Source organism: Stegostoma tigrinum, chromosome 12 (assembly GCF_030684315.1).
Source record: "Stegostoma tigrinum isolate sSteTig4 chromosome 12, sSteTig4.hap1, whole genome shotgun sequence".
NCBI classification, from domain to species: domain Eukaryota; kingdom Metazoa; phylum Chordata; class Chondrichthyes; order Orectolobiformes; family Stegostomatidae; genus Stegostoma; species Stegostoma tigrinum.
The window spans coordinates 48,308,785-48,317,889 of NC_081365.1; positions in this window are offsets into that span (position 1 = coordinate 48,308,785).

A 9,105-nucleotide genomic window follows, 5' to 3' on the forward strand; every position below is an offset into this window, starting at 1 on the left:
ATTGTTCCTTGCCTCTTCAAAGAATTCTAACAGGTTTTTCAGGCATGACCTCCCTTTGTTGAAGCCATGCTAACTCCACTCCTTTTTTAATCACACATTTCCAAGTACTCCTCAATCTCATCTAAAATCGGGCTAACAACAGAGGCTAGGCTAGCTGGCCAAATGTTTCCTGTCTTCTGCCTCTGTCCCTACTTAAAAAGAATGTTACATTAGCTATTTTCCAGTCCTCTGTGACCCTCCCCGACTCGAGTGATATATGAATGGAAATCCATCATCATCTAATGGCAGAAACAATCCCAAATTTAACTTGAGTGGGTCTCTTTGATTCCATCATCTAAGAAACTGGTCAGTGTGTGTAAAGAATGCCAGTTCTATCCTGGAAGCCTTATTTGCATATTAAAAACAGCTTACCATCTTTTACAGGTGAAATCTTTGGGGACTCAGCACAGACACCTGACAAAATGTCACCTCTTTGACTGTGTTAATAGGAGAACTAAACTATTCAACTCTTTTTGAAGTCTTTATCTTTCCAGTAATGCCAGGGAGTAGAGGTGAACATTGACCCAGATATGCGACATTTGCATTTTCATAGGGTATTATTCAAATGCCAACCATACTTTTTCAAAGTGTGATTGTAACATATGGCCTTTGCACGCTGTACCAATGTTCAGCCAGAAATGAGATATTTGAATTATCAACAACAATACATTTTGGATTTTAAAAAGTCTTATATGAATTGAGGGAACCCACACAGATAGCATATTGAATACAGATAATAAAATGGCAGGACAAAAGACCTCTCAGTTCAAACTAAAACAATTTCTCTGTAACATTAATATCAATATTTAAACATTGCTAGTTATTTTAAATTTTGTTTATATCAGCAAGAATTAATCTGTAATATACAGTAAACTATATTCACTTGGGAGGCAGGGGATTATCCAAATACAATATATTTAGAATGCAAAACATGTCAAAAGCAGTAAACAAAGGCTTCCTATTTTGCCTTTGTTACACAATGTTATTCAGCCAGATGAAATTCAACAACCATTATCTTAACTTAAAAGTTTTGTTCATCTATGGAAGGTTTCTTTTTAAAAGGCTGCATACCACAATGACAAGTATAGCAACTTAGAAATGGTGATTCTGGGTGAAAAACATTTTAATGATCTCAGTAGACTAGCCAAGGTAAGTTGAATCATAGAATGGTTACTGCAAATAAGGAGGCTATTTGACTTGTCATTCCCATGCTAGGTCTGTGGCAAAGCAACTCAGCTATTCCCATTACCTTACCTTTCTCCATAACCCTACAATTCACTTTCTTTTTCTAATTCTCTGTTAAGTGTCTTGAATGAATCTGTTTCCAATACTTGCATTCCTGATGTTACTAAACTCCCCATTAAATCCTACTGCACTCCATTTCAGATCGTAACAAACGTACACTCCAGATTCTGTTAAACTCCATTCCAGATCCAAGTAGACTCCCAGTCTAGGTCCTATACATTGCAATCCAGATCCTAATGCATCCTGCTTTCAACTAATGGGGTGTATCTCAAGCCATGCAATGACAATGAGGGAAAATCGTACTGTCTCCTTCCCATGCTCTCACCCTTGCCTGATTTATGTAAATCGTGATTTGGGTATGCAATTCTCTGTAATTGATGATATTCTCATTTTTTTAATTGCCACTACCTTCTGATGTATCACTGGGAGGGAACTTGTTCCCCACTTAAAGTTTCTCCAGTCATTTGTTGCTGCAGGAGGAATCCTATTGCAGTGTCATTAGAATTTCCCACTTCTATAGGATGGTTGCTTACAGTGGAGATATCTTTTGAAAGCCAAATTACTCTTGGTCCAGGGAAATGCTGCCATATTCCAGCAGTGTCAAATGGAGCCATGACACTGCCATTGGGACAAGAATCAGTCTTTTAACTTAAGATAACAAAGTGTGGAGCTGGATGAACACAGCGGGTAGAGAGGAGAGTATAGGTGAAGAGGTAGGGAGGGGATAGGTCAGCCCAGGGAAGGCGGACAGGTCAAGAAGGCGGGATGAGGTTAGTAGGTAGGAGATGGAGGTGCGGCTTGGGGTGGGAGGAAGGGATGGGTGAGAGGAAGAACAGGTTAGGGAAGCGGAGACAGGCTGGGCTGGTTTTGGGATGCAGTGGGGGGACGGAAAGAACTAGTCTGGTTTTGGGATGCAGTGGTGGAAGAGGAGATTTTGAAGCTTGTGAAGTCCACATTGATACCATTGGGCTGCAGCGTTCCCAAGCGGATAATGAGTTGCTGTTCTTGCACCCGGTGTGGCTTCCACTACATTGGAGAAACCAAGCGGAGGCTTGGGGATCGCTTTGCAGAAAACCTCCACTCGTTTCGCAACAAACAACTGCACCTCCCAGTCGCAAACCATTTTAACTCCCCCTCCCATTCCTCAGATGACATGTTCATCATGGGCCTCCTGCAGTGCCACAATGATGCCACCCGGAGGTTACAAGAACAGCAACTCATATTCCACTTGGGAACCCTGCAGCCCAATGGTATCAATGTGGACTTCACCAGCTTCAAAATCTCCCCTTCCCCCACTGCATCCCAAAACCAGCCCAGTTCTTCCCGTCCCCCCACTGCCTCACACAATCAGCCCAGCTCTTCCCCTCCACCCACTGCATCCCAAAACCAGCCCAGCCTGTCTCTGCTTCCCTAGCTTGTTCTTCCTCTCACCCATCCCTTCCTCCCACCCCAAGCCGCACCTCCATCCCCTACTTACTAACCTCATCCCACCTCCTTGACCTGTCCGTCTTCCCTGGACTGACCTATCCCCTCCCCACCTCCCCACCTATACTCTCCTCTCCACCTATCTTCTTTTCTCTCCATCTTCGGTCCGCCTTCCCCTCCCTCCCTGTTTATTCCAGTTCCCTCTCCCCATCCCCTCTCTGATGAAGGGTCTAGGCCCGAAACATCAGCTTTTGTGCTCCTGAGATGCTGCTTGGAGTGCTGTGTTCATCCACCTCCACACTTTGTTATCTTGGATTCTCCAGCATCTGCAGTTCCCATTATCACTTAGTCTTTTAACTTACTGTGTTACCAGCATCTAGAGTAACTAACCCATGGATAATGGTCACTCATATTGTCACTGAGGCCTCATTTGGAGTTGCAAGACAGCTTTCTTCTGAGCCAAAATGGCAACACTAGAAAGGAAATTTCTCAGGCCGAAGGGTCTTCTGAGACAGCACTGGACCCTTTGGATCAATTGCACCAAGTAGCATGGAAAGATAGTGAGCCCAAAGAACATTTAACTTCAGAAAACGATGCTGGTAGCGAGTTCAAGTGGACCTACGATATTTTTATGCCAGTGATAATGGGAACTGCAGATGCTGGAGAATCCAAGATAATAAAGTGTGAAGCTGGATGAACACAGCAAGCCAAGCAGCATCTCAGGAACACAAAAGCTGACGTTTCGGGCCTAGACCGTTCAGCAGAGAGGGGGATGGGGTGAGGGTTCTGGAATAAATAGGGAGAGAGGGGGAGGCAGACCGAAGATGAGGAGAAGAGAAGATAGGTGGAGAGGAAAGCATAGGTGGGGAGGTAGGGAGGGGATAGGTCAGTCCAGGGAAGACGGACAGGTCAAGGAAGTGGGATGAGGTTAGTAGGTAGGAGATGGAGGTGCAGCTTAGGGTGGGAGGAAGGGATGGGTGAGGGGAAGAACAGGTTAGGGAGGCAGAGACAGGCTGGGCTGGTTTTGGGATGCAGTGGGGGGAGGGGACGAACTGGGCTGGTTTTGGGATGCGGTGGGGGAAGGAGAAATTTTGAAGCTGGTGAAGTCCATTTTGATACCATTGGGCTGCAGGGTTCCCAAGCGGAATATGAGTTGCTGTTCCTGCAACCTTCGGGTGGCATCATTGTGGCACTGCAGGAGGCCCATGATGGACATGTCATCTAAAGAATGGGAGGGGGAGTGGAAATGGTTCACAACTGGGAGGTGCAGTTGTTTTTTGCATACCGAGCGGAGGTGTTCTGCAAAGCAGTCCCCAAGCCTCCGCTTGGATTCCCCAATGTAGAGAAAGCCACACCAGGTACAATGGATACAGTATACCACATTGGTAGATGTGCAGGTGAACCTCTGCTTAATATGGAAAGTCATCTTGGGGCCTGGGATAGGGGTGAGGGAGGAGGTGTAGGGGCACGTGTAGTATTTCCTGCGGTTGCAGGGGAAGGTGCCGGGTGTGGTGGGGTTGGAGGGCAGTGTGGAGCGAACAAGGGAGTCACGGAGAGAGTGGTCTCTCCGGAAAGCAGACAAGGGTGGGGATGGAAAAATGTCTTGGGTGGTGGGGTCGGATTGTAGAAGGCCCGAAGCGTCGGAGGATGATGCGTTGTATCCGGAGGTTGGTGGGGTGTTGTGTGAGAACGAGGGGGATCCTCTTTGGGCGGTTGTGGCGGGGGCAGGGTGTGAGGGATGTGTTGCAGGAAATGCGGGAGACGCAGTCAAGGGCGTTCTCGACCACTGTGGGGAGAAAGTTGCGGGAGTGGAATGCCTCATCGTGGGATCAGATGTGGCAGAGGCAGAGGAATTGGGAATCGGGGATGGGATTTTTGCAGGAGGGTGGGTGGGAGGAGGTGTATTCTAGGTAGCTGTGGGATTCGGTGGGCTTGAAATATGCCAAGCATATTTGACAAATCTAGATGACCACAAGTGTAACATAGGCTAGGGTTTCCCCACTTCAAACTAGTGAATGGTGGTGAGTGTTTTTCATTTCTACCATGGCTTGCAATGGGTGATAACATGCAATTACCTAATTGTCATCTTGTTATTTATGCCATTGATAATTTGGTAGTGTTATATGTGAACTGCATTATAAGCTAAAAGGGAGTGCTTTCCAGCCAAGACCTGCCAGTTCCCTAACATTTGGCACTAAACACCTCAGACTCTGTAAGCCAGGAATTACAATGACCCGCTGTCTTATGCACCTTTGAATTCTGACCAGATGGTGTAGATGAAAAAGAAGCTCACTCCTTGCTTCATGGAGAATGATCTGGAGGCACAGATGGGTTGAGTCATGTAGAGTGTGTTGGTCCTTTTCACAGCTGACTGCACCAACAGGTCATCCACACAGATCCAGCCAGCCTGGGGAGAGGTGGCTGCAAGAATCATTGTTGTCAAAAAGGATGCCCATTAGTACCGCAAGAAACTCAGCGATCTCCTGTGCTCGCCAATAGTAATTGACACAATTTTCTCTCTCACACAAAAACAGGAATTGCTGACAAAACTCAACAAATCTGGCAACATCTGTGGGGAGAAAGCAGGTTTAGAATTTTGAGTCCAATGACTCTTCATCGGTTTGCTCTGCTTCCTTCCAGCAAATGATACCAGACCTGCTGAGTTTTGCCAACAATTTCTGTCAGCTGGAGATTTGAAACAGAAACGGAAATTGCTGGCGAAGCTCAGCAGATCTGGTGGCGTCAGCTTCCACTGGAGAATAGTTTTTTTATTGCTGTTTTCTTTCTGCCGTCTCACAGTCACAGGACCAACAGTCAGACAAACAGTTCAATTTGTCTTTTGATAATCCATAAAGTTTAGCATTGTATGCATCACAGCCACTCAGTTACTCTTCCCCATCTCATATTCCACAACTACTAATCCTTTCTGCCCTCTGTAACTCCTACTCACTCACTGGGGAGACCTTAACACCTCCCTTGCTTCTTCATGATCACAGTGCTCTTGCATCAACCTCCATCACGCTCTATCCCTCCCTTTCTTTCAGAGATGTTTAGGGAAGACTCCTCATGTGGCGACAGAGAGACAACAATGGACAACCAACTGAATATGCTTTTCTGTGCTGATTATCATCAATATAAATTCAATCTTTGAAGCATAAGCTTTTATCCACCCTGTCCAACTGCTTCTCTACCTTCTTTTATGCAGGCACTGGTGACACTTCCACAAGGAAAAAGCCACAGCTTCACTACTGACAGGGAGGCCTGTGAACCCTCAGAGTTTGCCCTGGAAAGCATTTTCACCTGTAATCTCCAACAGCTGGCAGAGTTTCAGCCCCGTGGGTACTCTAATCAGATTAGATTTAGGGGAATAACCCGGTGACACATCTCCACAGACAGTGGATGAATAGATAAACAATGTTTCTGGTGATCAGACAACTGACAGAGAGCAGACATCTGCTCAGCGACATATAGATGATATGGCCAGTAGTTAAAAGCTTATAACTGCAGAGACAGACACAGAAGCACCCAAATCACTTGATAAACTGGAACTATAGATGGAGTTGTCATTGCAGTGCTGACACACATGTTTTTCTCCATGGAAAGGGTGGCAGCCATCTTGGAAAGCTGGGTACTACAGAACACTCAGGAATGGCAGCGTATGCCCATGTACCTGCACTCCATTGCTTTAGCCATATATGCTCAGCAAGGTGACATGGGCACAAAGGGCTTTGACATCAGTCCAGGTGCCCTACCCTCCCAGGGAGACAGGATGGTGCATGCAGGCACTCATAGGGAGGGGTGCCTCAAAGAGTGCATCAAGGAGTGCATCCTAGAAGCTCCCTCACAGGGAACACCTGAGTTGCTCTGCTCTGCAACTTCACCCTGACAGCATACAAGCCAAGGAGGAAAAACCTGCATCTTGTTAGCAAGTCAACGGGATCAACTACACTGCAGGATCCCTGTGATCCAGTTGCAGAGCTCAGTGTAATGGGGAAGAAAAAGGAGAAAACATACTAAAGGCATATGGTAGGCATGGGTGCTATATCCTTGTAAATAACATAGAACATTACAGTACAGTACAGGCCCTCGATGTTGTGCCGACCTGTCATACCAATCTCAAGCCCATCTAACCTACACTATTCCATGTACGTCCATGACCTCACGTTTGTCAATATATTCTCACTTTCAATGTTACACTGCCTGTTGCAATAATATTTTACTGACTAGGTCACACCTGTGTTAGAGATAAGACACATTTTCGCACATCCTAAGGGTGTAAGATTTTCAATCACCAAGCATTGCTCATCTCTCACAAGCAACTGAGTCTTGTCTGCTTATAGCCTTGTATTGTCAGGCATCCTTGGAACTTAACTTTGGAGAGAGTAGCCAATACATTGCGCATTAACGTGGAGGACTCTAAGGCTAAAGGCAATGTCCTGGAAATGTGCCAGGACCTATCTAGCCTGAATATATCCCTCAACACTTTCAGCCTGAGACTGTGTCTGAGAGTATGGAATCCATGATGATTCCCCACACCTTCATCGAGAAATGTTGTTCTCATGTATGGGCTTTTCAAGGGAGCTCAGTGACCTTCAATGCTGGGGATGTTTGATGGATAATTATGTCTGCTGCCCCTGGCAGGATGACTGTCTGTGAGGAATCTGCATATAGTACAGCCTTTCAAAGGTTAAGCACTGATGTACAGGATGTTCCAGCATAACAGGAGTGCATTACAATTGCTTCACATTCTGAAGCATTGAAAGGATTCAGTTGAAGGAAGGGTCAAAAGGAGCTTTCTCAAACTTCATGTTAACTGGGTGGCTGTCATGGGGAACAAAACTACAAATGATCCATATGTCACATCATCACGGATAGTTTCAGAGCATTATAACCTGAGCACAATGCAATGCAAGTGCACTGTCTCACTGTTGCTTTTCTGCCTCATAGTGATGCAGGGCAGGTTATGTGTAGTTACTTTAACATCGGTTCAACTGAAGATGCCATTTGTAGATGAATATTTATCCTGCAAGACAAAAAGTGAAGAACAGTAAACTAATAAGCTAGACATGTCTTTTGCACTAAGCAGGATGATACCTGCCAGATAAGCAACTTAGCTGCAGAAACAATCAAACAAAGTTTGAAGATAGTAAAATGTGAGGCTGGATGAACACAGCAGGCCAAGCAGCATCTCAGGAGCACAAAAGCTGACGTTTCGGGCCTAGACCCTTCATCAGAGAGGGGGATGGGGGGAGGGAACTGGAATAAATAGGGAGAGAGGGGGAGGCGGACCGAAGATGGAGAGTAAAGAAGATAGGTGGAGAGAGTGTAGGTGGGGAGGTAGGGAGGGGATAGGTCAGTCCAGGGAAGACGGACAGGTCAAGGAGGTGGGATGAGGTTAGTAGGTAGCGGGGGGTGCGGCTTGGGGTGGGAGGAAGGGATGGGTGAGAGGAAGAACCGGTTAGGGAGGCAGAGACAGGTTGGACTGGTTTTGGGATGCAGTGGGTGGGGGGGAAGAGCTGGGCTGGTTGTGTGGTGCAGTGGGGGGAGGGGACGAACTGGGCTGGTTGAGGGATGCAGTAGGGGAAGGGGAGATTTTGAAACTGGTGAAGTCCACATTGATACCATATGGCTGCAGGGTTCCCAGGCGGAATATGAGTTGCTGTTCCTGCAACCTTCGGGTGGCATCATTGTGGCAGTGCAGGAGGCCCATGATGGACATGTCATCAAGAGAATGGGAGGGGTAGTGGAAATGGTTTGCGACTGGGAGGTGCAGTTGTTTTTTGCGAACTGAGCGGAGGTGTTCTGCAAAGCGGTCCCCAAGCCTCCGCTTGGTTTCCCCAATGTAGAGGAAGCCGCACCGGGTACAGTGGATGCAGTATGCCCACCGACTCCCACAGCTACCTAGAATACACCTCCTCCCACCCACCCTCCTGCAAAAATTCCATCCCCTATTCCCAATTCCTCCGCCTCCGCCGCATCTGCTCCCACGACAAGACATTCCACTCCCGCACATCCCAGATGTCCAAGTTCTTTAAGGACCGCAACTTTCCCCCCACGGTGATCGAGAACGCCCTTGACCGCGTCTCCCGCATTTCCCGCGACACATCCCTCACACCCCGCCCCCGCCACAACCGCCCCAAGAGGATCCCCCTCGTTCTCACACACCACCCTACCAACCTCCGGATACAACGCATTATCCTCCGACACTTCCGCCATTTACAATCCGACCCCACCACCCAAGACATTTTTCCATCCCCTCCCCTGTCTGCTTTCCGGAGAGACCACTCTCTCCGCGACTCCCTTGTTCGCTCCACACTGCCCTCCAACCCCACCACACCCGGCACCTTCCCCTGCAACCGCAGGAAATGCTACACTTGTCCCCACACCTCCTCCCTC